Raw genomic sequence first — 19,325 nt, 5'->3', positions numbered from 1 at the left:
ACTTTTTAAGGTAAAAGCAGATCAAAATGTTCTTTAGAGAATATTAGCAGGTAGGGACATTAGGTTGCATGTCCCCATTTCATGAGCTCTGATGCCCAAAAGGATTATTTCAAGAAATCCCAAGTTCATAACAACCTTCCCTTTCTCTACAGTATGATAGTATAAGTGTCCTGACACTTTTTTTGTTGTAACACAGTTGAAATATCTTGGAGAAGAAAATGTTAACAGGTCTCTTACCATACAATTAACTATTTATAATTTGTGGTACAGCAGCATCTTGCAGTTCTATTCCACATTAGATCCCATTGAACTAAGTGCTGTCAAGACATATGAAAAAAAGTTATTTCTTTATCCCAGATAACTAACAATCTAAATGTAATAGATAATCCAATGAGTAGGTCTTGCAAATGATTGTGTATAGAAGAGAGGATGGAGTAGGTAACGCCACCATGGTGACAAAGTAACATAAGTTAACTAGTTTTCAAAGTGGCAATTTTGTTTGTGCCGTGAATTCTTAAAAACTTCTATGCCTGCTTCCCATGTTGAAATATTTTTAGATATGCACCTCTCACTGGAAGTGGGTATTATATAGGACAAAGAGCAAGTCATATATATGCCATGTAAATAATATGTATGAGGAACTGTATCTGTGAGCTATATCAAAAAATATTTGGACATCCTCATGCCATGAGTGGTGAATACACAAATAGGGGTTCCCTAATCAACCTTCTGCCTTGGCTGTCTGAATGCAGGGCAGCATGTAAAAAGTATGACCATGTTCCCCTCTGCACCCAGAAACTCCTGATGAACTGTCATTTCTATATGACCACAGCTATCATTGAGGGCAGGGTGATGCTGCACAGTCCACAAGTGCAAGGTTGGAGCTCTCTATGACTCACCTTGAATTGAAAGCCATAACTTCTGAAAGAGGTTTTCCTCCTGTGTAATTTTGTAGCTGCTACATTTTTACAATGTCTTTTCAGATTCAAAGTAAGATGGAGTAGTGTTTTTTCACTATTTTCCTACTCATCCTCATACTCACAGATACCCTGATCTGAGGTATAAATGCTGTGGAGTTACCAGGGGATTTCCAAAGAATTATTCTAAATTAACAATGCTGGTAATTCAGGTCAGATCTGGTTCCATGCATGTACATGTATTTTTAAAGATCCTAAAGAAATCAATTACCCCACTTTTTCTGTCGTCGAACACTATGTTCTCCACCTTCTTTTAACTGCAATGATTGTGTATTTATACAAAGTTCCCCTCTTTCCCAACACTCATTAATAATGCAACCTTTAGCACAAAGGGTGGTGGGTTTTTTTGCTTCACTCTGAGAAGAAATATAAACCCTCTGTTTCTAAATGCAAAAGGCAACACATACTGAAAGATGTGACAATATAACATGAAGGTGTTCCTTCAGGATATTTTGCTTGATGCAGTTTGACACCATCTTGTAAGAGATATTATCTTTGTTCATATTGTTCTCAGTATTCACTGGCAACAATGAAGCATATTTTTCAAGCTCGACAGAAAGGGACCCAAGGTCAGTACTTCTCTTGCACTTTCCAGGACAATGCCATTTAATAATATTTCCTCCAGATGGACTGCCAAAAAGCATAAGACTTAGACCAGTGAGCAAAAAAATACCCTTTATTCCTTATTCTTCTCAAAACCACGCAAAGCCAATTGCAGTTCCTTGCTTTGGGTCAGTCTGTTACTTTGCTAAACTTCAGATAGAATCCTTGTTTTCTTAGTGTTATCAATATTAATGATTCATGGTCTACAACAAATTGGCCATATATTGAAGTTTCAGAAGCCTAGGCACAGATAACTGTGAATAGGAACTGGGGAGATACAGCTAGTGGCTGTTCAGATGAATGTCAATGGGAGGAAAAAGCCCTAAGGATGCACATCTACACATACTCCCATCTGGATACTTCCTCCACTTTAAAGCGTAGACAAAGCTTCCATCTTTAGCTGCAGGGTTTCGGTCCATCTTATTGTGAAGCAATTCATACAGCCTACAGCCTTTTAACCTGGGTAACTGAAATATGGGAAAAACAAAGTTAATGGTGAGCCAGTTAAAAATGTGATCCTTTAAGGACCTACAGGAAAGAAAGACTGATGTTCCTATTGACGTCAATCACAAATTTCCACTCCACTTTGTGTAATTAAAAGAAGGTAAACACAGTGACTGGTGTAGGCAAATGTGACTTGCCAGGGAGCAGCAAGAGAGCCTGCTTCACAAGGCAAGTGGATCACAACAAGGTAGGCAGATGCAGTGTCCTCGCTAGGAAGGGGCACAGGCCCACAGTGCAGAGCAGATCTGGTGATGACAGGCACATGAGGCCAGCAAACCAGTGATTGCCAGGCAAGTCAGCAGGGATGAGGGAGGTCTGAGGTCAAGGTACAAGACTAGGCATGGAATATCTACAATACAGATGGTCACAGGCTGATAGGGACACATAAGATATGGACAATGCACTCAGAACCCTGCCTCATTGTTCATAATATGTCCAGTTTATTTTTAGCAGATGATTTTTAGGTAGTCTGATTTCTGAGGGATGGAATTTGAAAGCTAATTTCTTTGTTATGTGGATGTAAACTGGAAAATACTGTATGAAGCCATGTACACAGGCATGTTTGCAGAGTCCCTTGATTTGTACACCTTCTGTATGTACACTTGTACATTTAGTGCTTCACATTAAAGTCCCTCTTATAGCTCCTCCAGAACCTCATATGGAAGACTTGGCTGCACTTTTCTCTGCACTATATTTTTTTTTACACCATCTTCATCTATCCTTATCCACCAAGTTGCAAGCTCTCATCAACCTCCTTCTGACCTTGTCAGCAGGATGCTGGGAACTGTTGGGCTGTGTTCTGTTCTGAGTACCTCTCATGTCCCAAGGAAGAGGGCACAACTAGACAGCACCTCGTTGTTTCCTAAGTGTCTTCAAAGAACAATATATGCTGTTGGAGTACCTACTCGGTGTTGTGCCCAGTGTTTCTCTCTAGCTTCCTGGGTTCTTCTATTACTTTTTACCCCTTGATTCTCACCTCCTCCCTTTATTCTATCTATTGAAGCTCTAACAACTTTATTTCTACCTTTCACTGAAGTCCCAAGGAGGATTTAAAAGTATTTTAAGGGTCAGAGAATTCAGCAAAAAGAATGGTTATAAGGGATGGTGCTTAGAAGAAAAGCACACATGCTTGGTCACTTCCTGTAGTCTACGTCCTTCTTCTACCCCAAATATCCAGAGTGTTGCACTGGTATTATTGCTGGTTACAGCATCACCTTGTCCCTTTAGGGTCTGCTTGTGGATGAATCAGCTGGGTGCCAGTCTGTCTCATCTCCTTTGGCATCTCTTGATTCTGTCTCCCTCCACAGCCTCCTCTGGCAATATGTTCTATTTAGCTGACATGGAAAAATGTTCTTTTTGTCTGTTTAAAGCTGAGCTCCTGAGTGCCTGCTGGCTTTAGAAGTGTGCAATTTGGTGAAAAACAGTTCTGCTCTAACCTGCTTTACCACCTTCATGCTTTGGTAAACCACTAACATATGCCCCCTCAGCCTTCTGCTGTCTAGAGAGTCACAATTTTTTTAGTTTATTTGTGCAAGGTAGCTACCCCATCCCATTCATCATTTCAGTTGCCTATTGCTGCACATTGTCTAATTCCATTACCTCCTACAAACACGGACACAAGAGCAATGCATAGTGCTCAAGGTCTGGGCGGGTACTTTTCCAGACGATGGCAAATAACTCATTTGGCCTTTTTGTCTGCTACTACACATTGAGGTAACAATTTCAGAAGACAGAAAATGATGACTCCAAAATATATTTCCTAAGTAGTAATGACTATTTCCAAGTTCCATACCATGTAGGCATGGTTTAAATTATTATTCCTTGTAGGCACAACTTCACATTTAGATACACTGAAGCTCATCTGCCGTGCTTTTGGCCTTTCCCCTAGATCTAAGCCATTGACATTGTATTCAACTAACCAAAGGAAGTTGGCTCCATCCACAAACTTTTACCATATAAGATTTCACTATGTACTCCTTTTGCCAGGTCACCGATACGTAATGATACAAACATAACATAATTTTGTTCCCAGCAACCATCCTTCTGGCACCCCACAACTGACTTTCTTCCATTCTAGAAAGTAACCGTTAAGCCTGACCTTTTGCTTCCCAGCATTTACTCTGCTTTCAGTGCATAAAGGAACCTTTCCTCTTAATTCCATTGCAACCTTGTCTCTTTAGTAACCTTTAGTGTGGAAACTTGCCAAAGGCTTTTTGTAAAACCCAATGCACGATACAGTGGATCACTTTTATCCAGATGTTGCTGATACCCCCACAAAACTCTGAGACATCAGTGACCCCAGATTCCCAGGGCTTCCCAGGAGCCCTGCTGCCTCTTTTTCCCAGAAGACCTTGTTCGCTTATAGAATCACGGAATTCACTCATTACACACTCTACCATTTGACCAGGAATGGTCAGCCTAGCCAGGATACCCTCTAGAAACTTTGCAGTATAGAGAAGTTATGCTGACAATCAGCCAAGCCTCCAGCACAGAGGGTGTTTGAAGTTGTAGTTTGCGTACTTTGGTCAGCAGTTCTGCAATTTCACATTTGAGCTCCCTCAGAGCTCCCAGGTGAATCCCATGCAGTCTGGGTGACTGATGAACACAGCTTCTCTGCTTGGTCTGATGCTTCCTGTATATTTACTTGAAATTAATCTAGCTTATCTGACCTATCTACTACAAAGAATGTGTAGACATATTTATGTCATGATTTACACTGAAATCACAAAACCTAGCAGCTTTCTTCAGGCTCCACTGAAGAACCTCTCAGTGTCATCCCATGAAAATATAGTGGCATTTTAAATCTAAAAGTATAAATGAGCCATAGCATGGATAAACCTTTAACCTGATCTCTTTGCAGGAATTTAGTATGGGGTTTCCATGCTAGCTAGGCTCTAGTGGGCTCTGAAAGCTAAGGAAGCTGCAAGCTTCCTTACTTCCATACTATTATAATGCTGTTGATATCTGAAACTATCAGGTAACTCCACTGGCACAGATGAGATCAAAATCTAGCCCTATAGTTCAAATTTATCTTGTGTGGCAAAGAAAGAGCGAGCTGGCATTATTAAGATCCCCAGATTTTTCTTATCATGGCCTTAATGTTAGCAAGTTAATACGTCTGTAAGGTTGCAAAGGATCTCTAAGGAAAGAATCTGTTGTGAGAAAATGACAAATATTGATTATTACATGGTAACAAAACCATAAGCAGATGCCCAGATAATCTAACTCAGAGTGACTGCTACAAAGAGTGCAATAGATATTTATCTGAATTTGCCATCTAGTGCTATACCTATTAATTGGACTTTCTGAAATCATTAAACGTACTTTCCACATAAAGTTTTCTTGAGAGGTTGTTTTATGTTTTGTTTCCTCTGAAATTTAACAAAATAGTGATTCTCACCACTGTCAGACCCTCATTCAAGTGCTTATATTGAAACTTGGAAGTGAGAGTCAACACCCATTTTGATGCAGATGTGAGAACATATACCTGTGTCTCTTGCATAATCCATTCACATACCATGTAAAAATACTTCAGCAAAGATTTTCTCTCAAAAGGGTATGAAAGCTAAGGGAAGGAATAGTTCTGACATTTTGCAATGAATTATTTCACAAGTCTCTTGTTTTTTTGGCCACTTCAGTTTTTGTTTTGAAATTAGAAAAAAAAAATCCAGTTAAATCTGCAATCCAGTTAAATCGCATCTAGAGCTCCTTAGGGGGAATAGGTCTGAGTTATTGCTTACATGGCAGCTTTCATCAAAACTTGAAGCTACTACCATCATAAATAAAGACAAAATGTCAATAGCTATCTGAAGTTGTACTGCTATGCAAGTTTTTAATGTCATTTCAAACTTAGGAGCTTCAGGGCTAATATAGTCCTCCTCTGGGCAACAGACAGGAGTGGAGTAAATAGACTGACTGTTCCTTTTTCTGTGGAGCTTGCAGCGACTCCACTCCAAAGTCTATCGTGACTGGCTACAGCAGCTTAGTTCTCAGATGTAACAAATTGATGCAAATCTATCACTATCCAGTCAAGTGGAATTATGCCAGTTTAGTTTAGCAGAGGACCGAAGTATAAAATTATTTATAATACAAAAGATATTTGAGAGTCTCATTAAAAATTCAGGGTTGGGATTTCTCTATAAACAAACTTCAACTTTTCTTGTTCAAATCTGAAGCAAGAGAAAACCTGGTATGTTTAAATTACAATAATCTGCAAAATGTATCTTCCAGAGCACATTAAAAAAAAAACCCTTCAGGTTTCCTTTTTGTATCCAGAAAGTCCATGATTAAGGTTCCCTCGGTGCTTTTAGTGCATCTAGCACAAGGTTAATCTCTTTTTAAATTTGAATCTTTAAAAGGCATTCATTGCCAGTTTTCATAGGGAAAAGAGTCTTCAATTGCTAGGGCTGAAAGCCTGTCACTGTGATTTTTCCTAAAAATCATGGCTTTTCAAAGTTACTTTCCTGAAAGGAGCAAACTTTTAAGACATGTTATCTCATAGAAGTTACACAAAAGCATGGATGCTTTTCAAAACCTATTTTTAAGATCTCTAACTCAAGAAAAGTTTCTCTAATTTACCTACAGTTTTGACAAATGAAAGTTTCTGCAAAGCTCTACATACAAATTGCAAAGTATCTGGAACCTAGGAGCAAGGAGTGTGGAAGAGGGAAGGCAAGGGCAGAAACATTATGTTACTACAAAAGACAGTATTAAACAACTAAAACTGACAGTGCAAAGCATGCATTTTAAATACATATTTTCCAAGTATTTAGGGACAGTTAAATTTTAAAAAGTTGTGTTTCTATTTGGACTGTCAAATTTAACAGTGGCCATTCACAGATCTCATTCACTTTTGAAACAACACATAGAAGCTCTGTCTTGGATTCCTGATAATTTCTACCACTTAACATGACCATCAGGCTCAAAGATAGCTCCATGTGTTGGTAGCATATGAAACTTAGCTACATGCACCAGAATTTGATTAGTTTCCAGATGTTGTAAATAAATATTCCAGAAGGTTTAGGCTAATGGCTTCCAGTCCACCAATGTAGCTCATGTGTAGCCCCCGCTGTTAAAACTACTTTAAAGTAAGATGCAACAGAAGGAGACAAAACTCATCCAGAATGAGTATTTCTGCTCAGTTTGTATTGCTGTCCTTTTACCAGAAAGATGAAGTCCAGGCTGTAAACTGTAGAATCTACAGCATATAGCATAAAAACAAGTTCACAACTTTAATTCTTTGTTGTATGGTAGACGTGGAAAAGTCTGAAGAGTGCTGGTAGAGACATCTGACCCACATACCCTTGTTATTCAGCATCCCTGTACCACAGAAGTCATTCATGTCTATTGCAGTCAAACGTCTGCTGGAAAGTTTCCTTCCTTTTTCCTTATGTGCAGAATGTCAATGCTCTAACAACACTTACCTGAAATGTATTTATGGCTTTTCATGACAGAGTGGGCTGATGCATGTTGTTCAAATACACATGATATTTTTTCTCTTCTCCCTCAAAATTTTATGCTCCAGTAGAGCATAATCCATATCAAGGCATTTTAAAAGCTGACATTCTAAGGGAAACTTCTGAAAGGTTATGAGGAATAACTCCCACTCTTAATGACCAAAAAAATGCAGGTCAAGCAAATAAAGATTAGATCTAGTCTTCCTATAGCTTTACAAAAACATAACAACCTCTCACTAGCTTTGCTTTAAAAACTCAAACCAAGTTTCCTCTTTCCCTAAAGATGTACAAACACAGTATGTGATTTAAATTGAACGTGTGGAACCACCGATGTTTTGTCTGATTTCTACTCCTCTTGCTCAAAGGTGGCAGCAATGTGGCATATGGAGCATTTCTACTTCATCTTCAGCAGAGCAAAGATTGGGAAAAATATTAAAAGGTAAAAATCTTGCAGGTCATTTGCCAAAGCACTGTAAGGAAAAATATAAAGCTTTATTCTATAATCATAATGAAAAAAATGGGCCGTTTTCGTTGTTCCTCTGGTTTACTTCATTATACTTCACTGTTCATGGATTTCCATTAGGTACCAATTGAGATACCAAACAGAAAATAATATGACCCTTAAAAAGTGGCCCTTTCTTTTCTGTGCTAGTGTCACAGAGGCACCCCAAAAGTAATAGACAGGTGATAAGATCACAGAATCACAGAATCACAGAATGTTAGGGATTGGAAGGGACCTCGAAAGATCATCTAGTCCAATCCTCCTGCCAGAGCAGGAACACCTAGGTGAGGTTACACAGGAAGGCATCCAGGTGGGTTTTGAATGTCTCCAGAGAAGGAGAATCCACAACCCACCTGGGAAGCCTGTTCCAGTGATCTATCACCTTCACTGAGAAGAAGTTTCTTCTCAAATTTAAGTGGAACCTCTTGTGTTCCAGCTTGAACCCATTACCCCTTGTCTTACTGTTGGTTGTCACTGAGAAGAGCCTGGCTCCATCCTCGTGACACCCACCCTTTATATATTTATAAACATTAATGAGGTCACCCCTTTGTCTCCTCTTGTCCAAGCTAAAGAGACCCAGCTCCCTCAGCCTTTCCTCATAAGGGAGATGCTCCACTCCCTTAATCATCTTTGTTGCCCTGCGCTGGACTCTCTCCAGCAGTTCCCTGTCCTTCTTGAACTGAGGGGCCCAGAACTGGACACAATATTCCAGATAAGGTCTCACCAGGGCAGAGTAGAGGGGAAGGAGAACCTCTCTCGACCTACTAACCACCCCTCTTCTAATCCACCCCAGGATGCCATTGGCCTTCTTGGCCACAAGGGCACAGTGCTGGCTCATGGTCATCCTGCTGTCCACCAGGACCCCCAGGTCCCTTTCCCCTACACTGCTCTCTAATAGGTCATTCCCCAACCTATACTGGAACCTGGGGTTGTTCCTGCCCAGATGTAAGACTCTACATTTTCCCTTGTTATATTTCATTAAATTTTTCCCTGCCCAACCCTCCAGCCTGTCCTGGTCTCGCTGGATGGCAGCACAGCCTTCTGGCGTGTCAGCCACTCCTCCCAGCTTGGTGTCATCAGCAAACTTGCTGATAGTACACTCAATTCCCTCATCCAAGTCATTGATGAATATATTGAACAGTATTGGTCCCAGAACTGACCCCTGAGGCACTCCACTAGATACAGGCCTCCAACCAGACTCCCCCCATTGACCACGACTCTCTGGCTTCTCTCCTTCAGCCAGTTCCCGGTCCACCTCACTACCCGATCATCCAGTCCACACTTCCTCAGTTTTGCCGTGAGCATGCTGTGGGAGACAGTGTCAAATGCTTTGCTGAAGTCAAGGTAGACCACATCCACTGCCCTGCCATCGTCAATCCACCTTGTTACGTCTTCATAAAAGGCTATGAGGTTGGTCAAACATGACTTCCCCTTGGTGAAGCCATGTTGACTGCCCCTGATGACCCTCTTATCCTTGATATGTCTTAAGATGGCACCAAGGATAAGGTGTTCCATCACTTTCCCAGGGATGGAGGTGAGGCTGACCGGTCTATAGTTGCCCGGGTCCTCCTCCTTGCCCTTTTTGAAGACCGGAGTGACATTTGCTTTCCTCCAGTCCTCAGGCACCTCTCCCGTTTCCCAAGACTTGGCAAAGATGATGAAGAGTGGTCCAGCAATGACTTCAGCCAGCTCCCTCAGCACCCGCGGGTGCATCCCATCTGGACCCATGGATTTATGGATGTCCAGATTGCTTAACTGGTCCCTAACCCAGTCCTCATCAACTAAGGCAAACTTCTCCATTGCCCTGCCTTCCTCTGGGGCCTCAGGGGTACGGGTCTCCTCAGGACAGCCTCTGGCAGAGTAGACAGAGACAAAGAAGGCATTCAGTAATTCTGCCTTCTCCGTATCTTCTGTCACCAGGGCACCCACCCCATTCATCAGTGGGCTTACATTGCCTCTGGTGTTAGTTTTATCTGCCATGTATTTGAAGAAGCTCTTTCTGTTGTCCTTGACCCCTCTTGCCAGGTTTAACTCTAAGGAGGCCTTAGCTTTCCTAGTTGCCTCCCTACATCCTCTGACAACAGCCTTATATTCTTCCCAAGTGGCCAGCCCCTCCTTCCATGATTTGTAAACTCTCCTCTTCCACTTGCGTTTGCCCAGCAGTTCCCTGTTTAACCACGCAGGTCTCCTGGCTCCGTTATCCAAATACACTTTATTCTAACCAGAGCTGTTGAACAGAAACCAACTACAAATGGGGTTTATCCAAAATTATTCAGCACTCCGACAACATTACAAAACACAGGTTCAGATACCAGTTAGGAGTTAAATTACTACACTTCTGACTCAAACTCAAGGGATGATATCCCAAAATTCTAGAGCAATGATTCAAAAAGCACATCTTCCTGCTCTTACAAAATGAGGACTTTCAAGCGTGTGCAGATAATGGCTTACCAGTTCAGCAAGGTGTCTCAATCCCCGGTGAATGTTCCTTAAATGACCATTCTAAGGAAGAGCCTTCCACTGCATAACCACCACCCCAAGAAACACCAACTCAAAGAGGGTATCTGGCAGGCTTTATTTATATCCTAGTTGAATCTAAGCTGTAGTCATTTAAGCTAGTGGTCCAGAAACTTCTCTCAACCAAGGCATTTCATTGGTAAAGGGCCCTGTCTATCCACCAAGGGGTGTGTGCATGACCATAGTGGTCCGTCAGCCTAGAAGTGTCTCTGGCTTTCAGATGGGAGAAGTGCCTCTGTCACAGCTAGATATTAAAGGATTTGACCATCATTTGCTCCTGTAACCACAGATGATCTTTCCTGCCAGTTCTATAGTGATAGTGCTGGGGAGATTCATGTTAGAAATCTGGACAGAGGGAACATTTCAATAAATATTCATTTATTCACATTTGGACCTCAGGTTTGAATAAACAGCACGCACAAGTCTGTTCATATTCATTATCTGTGATTATTTGTGCATTAAATCTGTGTTAGATGAAATATGCTTTAAAAGTTAATTTTAAACGTTAGTGAAAAAATATTATTTTTAACTTCATGTTCAAAGTTCAAAAGAAGGCTCCAGTAAGCTGGTAACACTTATATATGTGTTTCATTATAAACACCTGAGTAGTCCTATTGAAGTCAAGGAGATTACTTGTGTACTTCAAGTAAACTGTTTCTAGGTTTGGAATCTTCTTTTGAAACTCTTTTAGAGCTGCTTTAAAAAGCCTAGAAGTAGGGAAACAGACAAACTTCAAGGAATGTGTTATCTATTGTGAATTATTCATTCAAGCAGAGTTTTGTTAGTGACAAATGAACATAATTGAAGTCTGAAGACTGATAATAAAGGAAAGCCTAGCATTTCCAAAACATAGCTTGCGTCTTTGTTACCACCAGAAAAATTAAATGTTGGAGAATTTGTTTGTGTTCATTCTTTTCCATAGAGGACTGATACAGGCCATTCAGTTGCAAAGTAATGTTATCTCATGCTGAACAGTGGAGAAATTAGAAATGCCTATGTTATGACCTCTCCTAACTGCTGTCTTCGGTGTGTGGCATCAGACAACTCACTTAAATCCTTATGCCTCAGGGCACTGTGAACATGCAATCTGAATGTCCCCAGTACACCTGTAGGTGGTTGATGATGATTAACACAATATATCATCTGACTGGGCATGTTTCCTTCCAAGTATGCCCAAGTTTTCCCTCATCAAGACAAGTTATAATAACAACTATTGATATTAGAAATTTGTATAGCAGTACTGCCCAAAAATTTAAAGAGATTAAGGCCTCTGTGTGCAAGCTAGTGTATGAATATACAGCAGGTGAGATAGTGTAGGCCTAAAGGTATTAATCTAAGACCACAAAACAGAGGTCAGAGAAAAGACTGTTCATCGCCATGTTATTTATCTAGAATTTAATCTTGTATGATTAATTCAGGCTTTAGCTCAAGCCTTCCACTGCCCATTCAGAAAACTTTCTACTCAAGTTCAGAAGTGTTCTCTGTCTTGTCTAAGTTAAGAAAGACGAAGTTGAAATCACTGCAGTCTGGATAGCCTTCCCTGCTGCTGCCTCCTGAAATAAAATAGTTCCATCCAGGTAAATTGTGTCAGTGTGCCTCAGCATCCAGGCAAGTCCAGGGTCTCACAGGCACATGCAGAGGATGTGGTTACCTAAGCACCTCTCTGTAAGGGAATGTATTCAAACAGGAGCCAAGCAATCGAGTCAGCTATGGTTAAAGATGTACCCACACAGCTAGAGGTACATCCCAGCATACTCATATCACCCGGAGCTAAATCATACAGGATGGATGTAACAGTTTAGGTTCAGATACTCTGTTTTTGCATCTGTTCAAAAGATACTCACAATGCTGTTTGCTTTATTCTTTACCGTTTTGAGTTAGTGCTAGTTCAAAGGCCTCCGCATGGATATGTTTCCCACATCCCGGTATAAAATCAAAGTTTATTGAAACCTAATATTGTAATCGGATGATTGTGCCCTTCTAAATTTAGATTTTTTTCCTCCACTACATAAACAAAGCATTTTTAATAATCTCAATAGGTGTAGGAGAGGATCTGAAAGTTACGTGAGTTATATAGACTGTATTTTGAGATGTAAATCAATCACAAAATAAAATCTTTTCAACAGCAAGATTTTAGCCTTTTGTTGCACCTTTTACAAAGCCAGTGGAAGAAAAAAAATTCTGTTTCTAATATGGGGCAAGTGAAAGGCAGCAGAGTTGTGAAAGAGAATGCAGAATTTCAGAAGGATGACATACTATAACAAATAGCCTTTTACTGACCAATCAAAAAATCACTTTGGCTCTCATCGGAAATAAAAGCTTAAAGTCAGAATGCAAATACAGTGAAGAGTGAGAAGAAAAAATGTCCCTTAAAAAAGAGAAATGTCTTAATTCTAAGCAAACATTATTGTTATGTATTAATTTTATTTTCACCAGATCTTGTTTAAACTTTGAATCAGTGGGCTAATCTGCACAGAAAAAAATGTCAAAAATATAACTTAACTTTATCTTGAACTATTCCAGCTTCTTGGTAACAAAAATCCCACAAAACTTATAATTCTACGGCAGCTGTCACTTTAAAATTAATAGATCCTTTCATTCAGCACCTCCCTGCCATTATATTTTTGCCCCAAATTAAACAGCTGTCCATGTGGTAAACTAATTCCCTATGTGCAAATTTCTGTTCCATAAAAATGCCCTATTACTGCATATATAACTAAAATAAATCATATACAAAGTATATTTTAACTCTCATTAAAATAAAATATTTTCCTGATGGCTTTTGCTCGCAAAATGAAAACATGAAGTAGTTTTCAGTTAGTTCAACACCAAAACAAGAGGAGAATCCAATATGTTTGAAACATTTTCTTGGCCACTTTGAGTCAATGTAAAGTCAGAGGAACAATATCAGTTTACACCAGCTGAGTCCCTACCCCTTGACATTGAAAGTCAGACTAGACTGACATTTCTCATGAGTTCGCAGTCTACATTTTTTTTTCTGTTTTTCTGGCTGTTAAGTATCACTTTTTTCTTTCATCTCACTATACTTGATAGTTCTTCCAATCTTCAGAAAAGCTGAGTATTGTGGGCCATCAAAACTTTCGAGATGTTTCACTTGTTTTTCATGGATTTTGATGTCTTGCTGCAAAGACGTCATAGACATCTGAAGGTGCCTGTGAAAAAGAAAAAGGCTTTTTGGTAAAAAAGTTTCTCCCTGTGTCTATGTTCCCAAGTAAAAGGTTTAAAAAATTTGTTATTGCTAAATTTTTCATTATGCTTATGTAGATGACTTTCTGAAATCTTGTTTCGTATTTCAAACATTGATTCCATTTCCCTTCATGCAAAGGCCTTCTAATGCTCCACCTAGAGTATGAAAACAAAGGCTTAAGGTCAGCAGGTCAGAGGAAAGAGAATCATCTAAGAGCTCTAAGCATGTGGAACACAAAATCAAAATTTCTTTTTGATTTTGATGAATATAAGGAAGACCATTTTGTACAAGAAGGCAAAAGAATGCTTTAAACATTCCTGCTTGAGCTCTTCTCTTACAGCAGCAGGACTTCAGTAGGTCTAGGTAAGCCTTGGAAATATTTCCTGCAAGTGCTCAGTCATTGGGGTCTTGCAGAGCATTCTTTAACACTTTGGGGTCAAGCAGACCTGCAGACCTGAAAAGTGCACTCCCCACTGATGAAAGCGATTTGTACAAACACAAAGTAGAAAAAGTTGCTCGATAGTTCTGGGATTTATTGAGAGGAGGAATATAGCAATAGCATCATATAGGAGAAAGAAGGTGGAAAATCAAAGAAGGTCAGAGAAAGAGATGATTTTTTCCTCTGAAAGAAAAGTGGGAAATTATAATTGAAAAGGATGTTTAAGATTTTCAGGAAGTTTAAAAAGGGTAATTGTCTAATTTTTTTGAGGATGATCTTGAAAGACCAGATGAAGTAGCATATAGTAAATCCAAGAAAGACCCAATGGTGATGGGATCATTTTGGTTGAGTACTAAAAAAATGACAAAACATTGAAAGATATGCTAGGAAAACTTCTCAGAAAACACTGGATAAACTTCAGATAACCTGTTTCGGATCTCCCTCATAACTTGGATTCAGGTAAACCCTGAAAATTAGATTTGTTTTTCAAATATCTTTGCTGAAGTGGATGGTCAAAGCTGAGTGGAGCTCATCACAAATCCTCTAAGTTCTGCTCAAGGTTTCTCCATATGATTTTATTCTTCCACATGCACAATTACCCATGTGTTTTTACCAGTTCTAGGTAAAAAAAATAGGGATTTTTTCAAATATTACCCCCAAAGTGTTATTTTTTGTCCTCTTATTTCTAAAATTTGATTAGTTTTGAAACCCTTCATTTTATATAACTTTGGAAAGGTCCTCTCAGTTCTTGACTCACCACATCCACTATTTCTATTATATGTATTCCCAAGCTGTGAATTTCATGTGACTTTATTCTGAAAGGTCATAAGTTGCTCATTGCCCTTCAGCCCTTCATCTTCTCCAGTACTTTGTGGATATTATTTATCTCATATGCAAACTCTCAGGACAAGCTGATTTTTTTTTTTCATAAAGTGCTAATCCCTATGGGTCTGTAATCTCAATGGGTTTGTTGCTTCCAGCTATAGTACAAATAAAATGTAATTTTTATTGATGACACTGATATCTCTGCATTCACCATTATTTGGATAAATGAATATAAATCTGTTTCAGAGAGGAAGATCTATTCCTAAATACAGCTATGGAACACATCAGTGCATGTTTTAAGCTTGTATCTCTTCAGAATGCTGTTCACAGGACATAGTTTGTTCATTTATGTTGACAAATATAATGTTGTGTTTTAATTATTTATGGATTTTTAATTATTGAAAGCATTACTTAGCAGTCTACCAGGAAATGTATCACACTATATATTCTGAGAGTAATAAAATCCTAATGATTAGAGGGCCAATGGCAGTAGTTCCCTGAAATTAAATCTTTGATGAGAAGTGTCAGAGTGGGTTGTGAGTTTTGAGACAGGGAGAAAGGCAAAAGTGTGATAGGTAACCAGGTAACAAATGTTTTCAGCTATGTGAAAGGTTAATGAGCACATATCGTTTGCATAATGTGACCCTTGGGCTTGTCTAAACCACCCTTTATTTCTCCTTAAAAGTACCCTATCAATGTGAAGTCTACTGTGACTCCATCAATACAAGTGCTAGTGGAAACACAGTCTTGAGGACCATTTTTTAACTCCACACTAACAAGGCTAAGGCAATAACATAGTAAAAATATTTGTAGGTAAAAGGCATGCATCTCCACTAGTATTCTTAGGGGTATTCCACAGAGGAAGCAATATCAGTGTATTGCAGGATGGGGAAAATAGATGCAGCTGAAACCTTTATGGTCGTTTGTTTGTTTGGCTTTAGTTCGGCTTGGTTTGGTTTGGTGGGGGTTTTTGTTGGTTTTGTTTTTAATTTTTCCCGATAGCTCCCTTTTTAATCCAAAGTAGAATTTAGGGTTGCCTTCTTATTTTTTAAAAAAGAGCGATATTTGAGCATCTGTCAAGTTAGTCTCTCCACACCATGGTAAGGACTTAATTTAGTAAAAAAAAATCTACACGAAGATGTCAAAGAAAAATCTTATACTTTTTTTCTTCTCAATTACTCCTGTATAAAATATGATTACAAAGCACATAAAATTCAATAGAGCAAGCTGGCAGGCACATATACTACTGGAATTAAGTCTCTGCTTTCTCTTGCTCTCCTTTTCTTTTAATAGAAACATTTCTATTAAACTCATATTTCTACTAAGCTATTGAAGTTTCTTGAAAACTCAACCAGCTGCATTGATCCAAAGCATACCACCATTGCATTAAGGTACACACTGACTAGAGGTGTCCAGAAGCCTGTAGTATGAGATGGGCAGTACCCTGTCCCAGAGTCAAGCAGTGCTTTTTCTTTATCTGCTAATTTAGGTACCAGTAGTAGAATTTAGCTGAAACATAGCAGTAGACATAATGTATTAATTCAGGTTTACTTGTGTAACCTGTTTTTGTCAGCACTTAACTGGTAGTGACAGGACCAAGTGAGGGGATGCTTCTAAACCACTGATTCTTGTCTGGCCAAAAAGCTGGGGACGTTGCGATGCTCTATGGAATGATTTTCGCCCCTCACAAACATGAATTAATTGACTTAAGCAACATTTTGTTAAAATAAGAAAAGCAGATAAAGACAGGTAAATTGAATAATATCTACTATCTTAAATTATGACTAACACTATTTCACAAGCCTAGGCTACTGCATTAACACTTCGTGACTGTCAAACCTCACTGGCTGGCAGGACTCAATACAAGCTATCTCAGACCTGGTGCTCCAAGCTGGCTTTGTTGCCCTAAACTCCTTCCAGCCAGCCCCCGTTTCACCAGCTATTCTACAGCATTACAACTAATACAGTTCTCCAGCATGTAGGAAACATTTGAAAGCATCACTGCTTTTCAAGAAAAAGCAAATTCTTTTGTCCTTACTTTTTTCTCTATAGCTCCACACACACACTTCATTGACTTACTTTAGGATAATCATTCACCTCAACACCATGAGTGTAGTTAATTCAGACAGCTGTATCATATTATAAACACAAACTTATGTGTGGTATTAACAGAAATGTTTCCCAAACATAATAAAACAGACATAAAATATACATGTTTGAGACCTATCCATCTGTCTTTTGCATTTACATCTCCCCTTTCTCTTTCAGAAATCAGCAGCATGCACCTCCTTTGCCTCTTGCCCCCAAAATCCTCTGATGTTGCTTTGCCTTCAGTTCTAGCCTCAGCTGGCAGGATAGCACAGGTAGCTGAAACTGCTGCCCTGTATGAGAAGCAGGTCTTAGCTGCACCAGTCCAAACAAAGCCCTGTGAAGTTAGTCTGGAAATCACAAGTCTTTCCCTGCAGTTCCCTTTCTTCTGAGATTTCGCACTAGACCTAATGGGTCTATTTATAGTTTGGTCTAATTATAGAACATAGAAGATATGGGCCTGTTCTACTCCTAGCTGCTTCTTTTTTCATTGGTTCTAGGAATCACACTGCCATTGGATAAATGAGGTCAGATAATTAATCCAAAAGAAAATGAGCCTGCCAAAAAGAATTACTCATTTACTCATAAGATCAATGAGCTTTGGAGTTCACCCTCCAGCCACATGATGTCGAGATCTGACTCAAGGCAGGAGGCAGGAGCACATGCCTTGGAAAGAAAAGAGAGAGAACAGGACTGTGCCTTTTGGCATCAACCTGTGCAAATGTAGGTTAGAAGCAGTGTGAAACTACATCTTGGATATGCCTCTCTGGAGAATACTTTTTCCTAGCCCCACCTATACTGACATATAGAGACAAAACTTGAGATTTCATCCCTTTTTTGCTCCCTTACAGCCTGCTACCCAGAGTGTTTCACTGCCATCATGCCATGCCATGCTATTTCTTCTCCTCATAATAAGACAAAAACAAAAAGAAGTGTCAAAGCCTCCTTGTATGGGTGCTCTTCTGAGTACCACCCAAACAGGTGTTTGTGAAGTCCATATTTCTGTGGGTCTACCTGTAACAGGAGCTCATCAAACCATGCCATTAGCATCAAGCTATGTCTAAGAATTTAGCTGTTCATTGAAGAAACAATTTTTCTTTGCTCCGCTGCAGAAAGTTTATGTATGTTTACTTAGACTGGGCAAAAGGTGCTAAAATTTAATTGCCTATGTCAGAATAGGATTGTGGAGCTGGCAGGCATCTGTGTTCATTGTATCCAGCATCTAGTCTTGCAACTACCCATGTCACAGAATCACAGAAGGTTTGAGATTGGAAAGGACCAGGACTGCTCAGACAGAGTCACCTAGAGCTGGTTGCCCAGGACCATGTGCAGACACCTTTCATGGATGGAGACTCCACAATATCCTTAGGCAACCTGTGCCAGTGCTTGGTCACCCCTACAGTAAAACAGGTTTTCCTGATGTTCAGAGGGAACCTCCTGTATTTCAGTCTGTGCCCATTGCCAGTTGTCCTGCCACTGAAAAGAACCTGGCTCCATCTTTGCAGCTTCACTTTGGGTATTTGTATACATTGCTAAGATCCTCCTGAGCCATCTCTTCTCCAGCCTGAACAACCCCAGCTTTCTCAGTCATCCTTCATATGAGAAACGCTCCAGACCATTAATCATCTTCATGGCCCTCCATTGGACTCTCTCCAGTACATCCATGGTTCTTTTGTACTTGGAAGCCCAGAATTGGACAGGCCACTCCAGGTATGGCCTCACCAGTGCAGAGGAGAGGGGAAGGAGCACCTTCCTCAGCCTGTTGCAATACTTTGGCTAATACAACCCTGGATGGCACTAGCCTTCTTTGCTGCAAGGACATGTTGCTGGCTCACATTATACAATTCCTTCAAATTTAGCTGACAGGAGTTGAAATATTCAAGGAGGGATAGAAAGAGAAAGTAGTAGAACCACCAGTAAATTTTTATGTTGCACAACTGATTTTTCGCAACTTTTGGCTACATTTCTCTAGAGAGCAAAGAGAGTTGTTTAACTTGGCTTTCTTTGTAGTGTTTTAATCTCCAGTCATGAAAAAAAAAAATCCTACAAATCCTAGTTCACCTGACCCACAGAATTCCCTTGTCACTTGTTGTTATTTTCCTATTAAAAACCCAGTAATTGGGGGCAAGAACACAGTTCTGCTTTAAAAGCCATCTCAGTTCATGATACGTGTCATGTATTCCAGATTAATGATTAGGAGAACACG

The sequence above is a fragment of the Caloenas nicobarica genome, chromosome 2, assembly GCF_036013445.1.
Source record: "Caloenas nicobarica isolate bCalNic1 chromosome 2, bCalNic1.hap1, whole genome shotgun sequence".
NCBI classification, from domain to species: domain Eukaryota; kingdom Metazoa; phylum Chordata; class Aves; order Columbiformes; family Columbidae; genus Caloenas; species Caloenas nicobarica.
Note: the sequence above shows the minus strand (reverse complement) of the source record.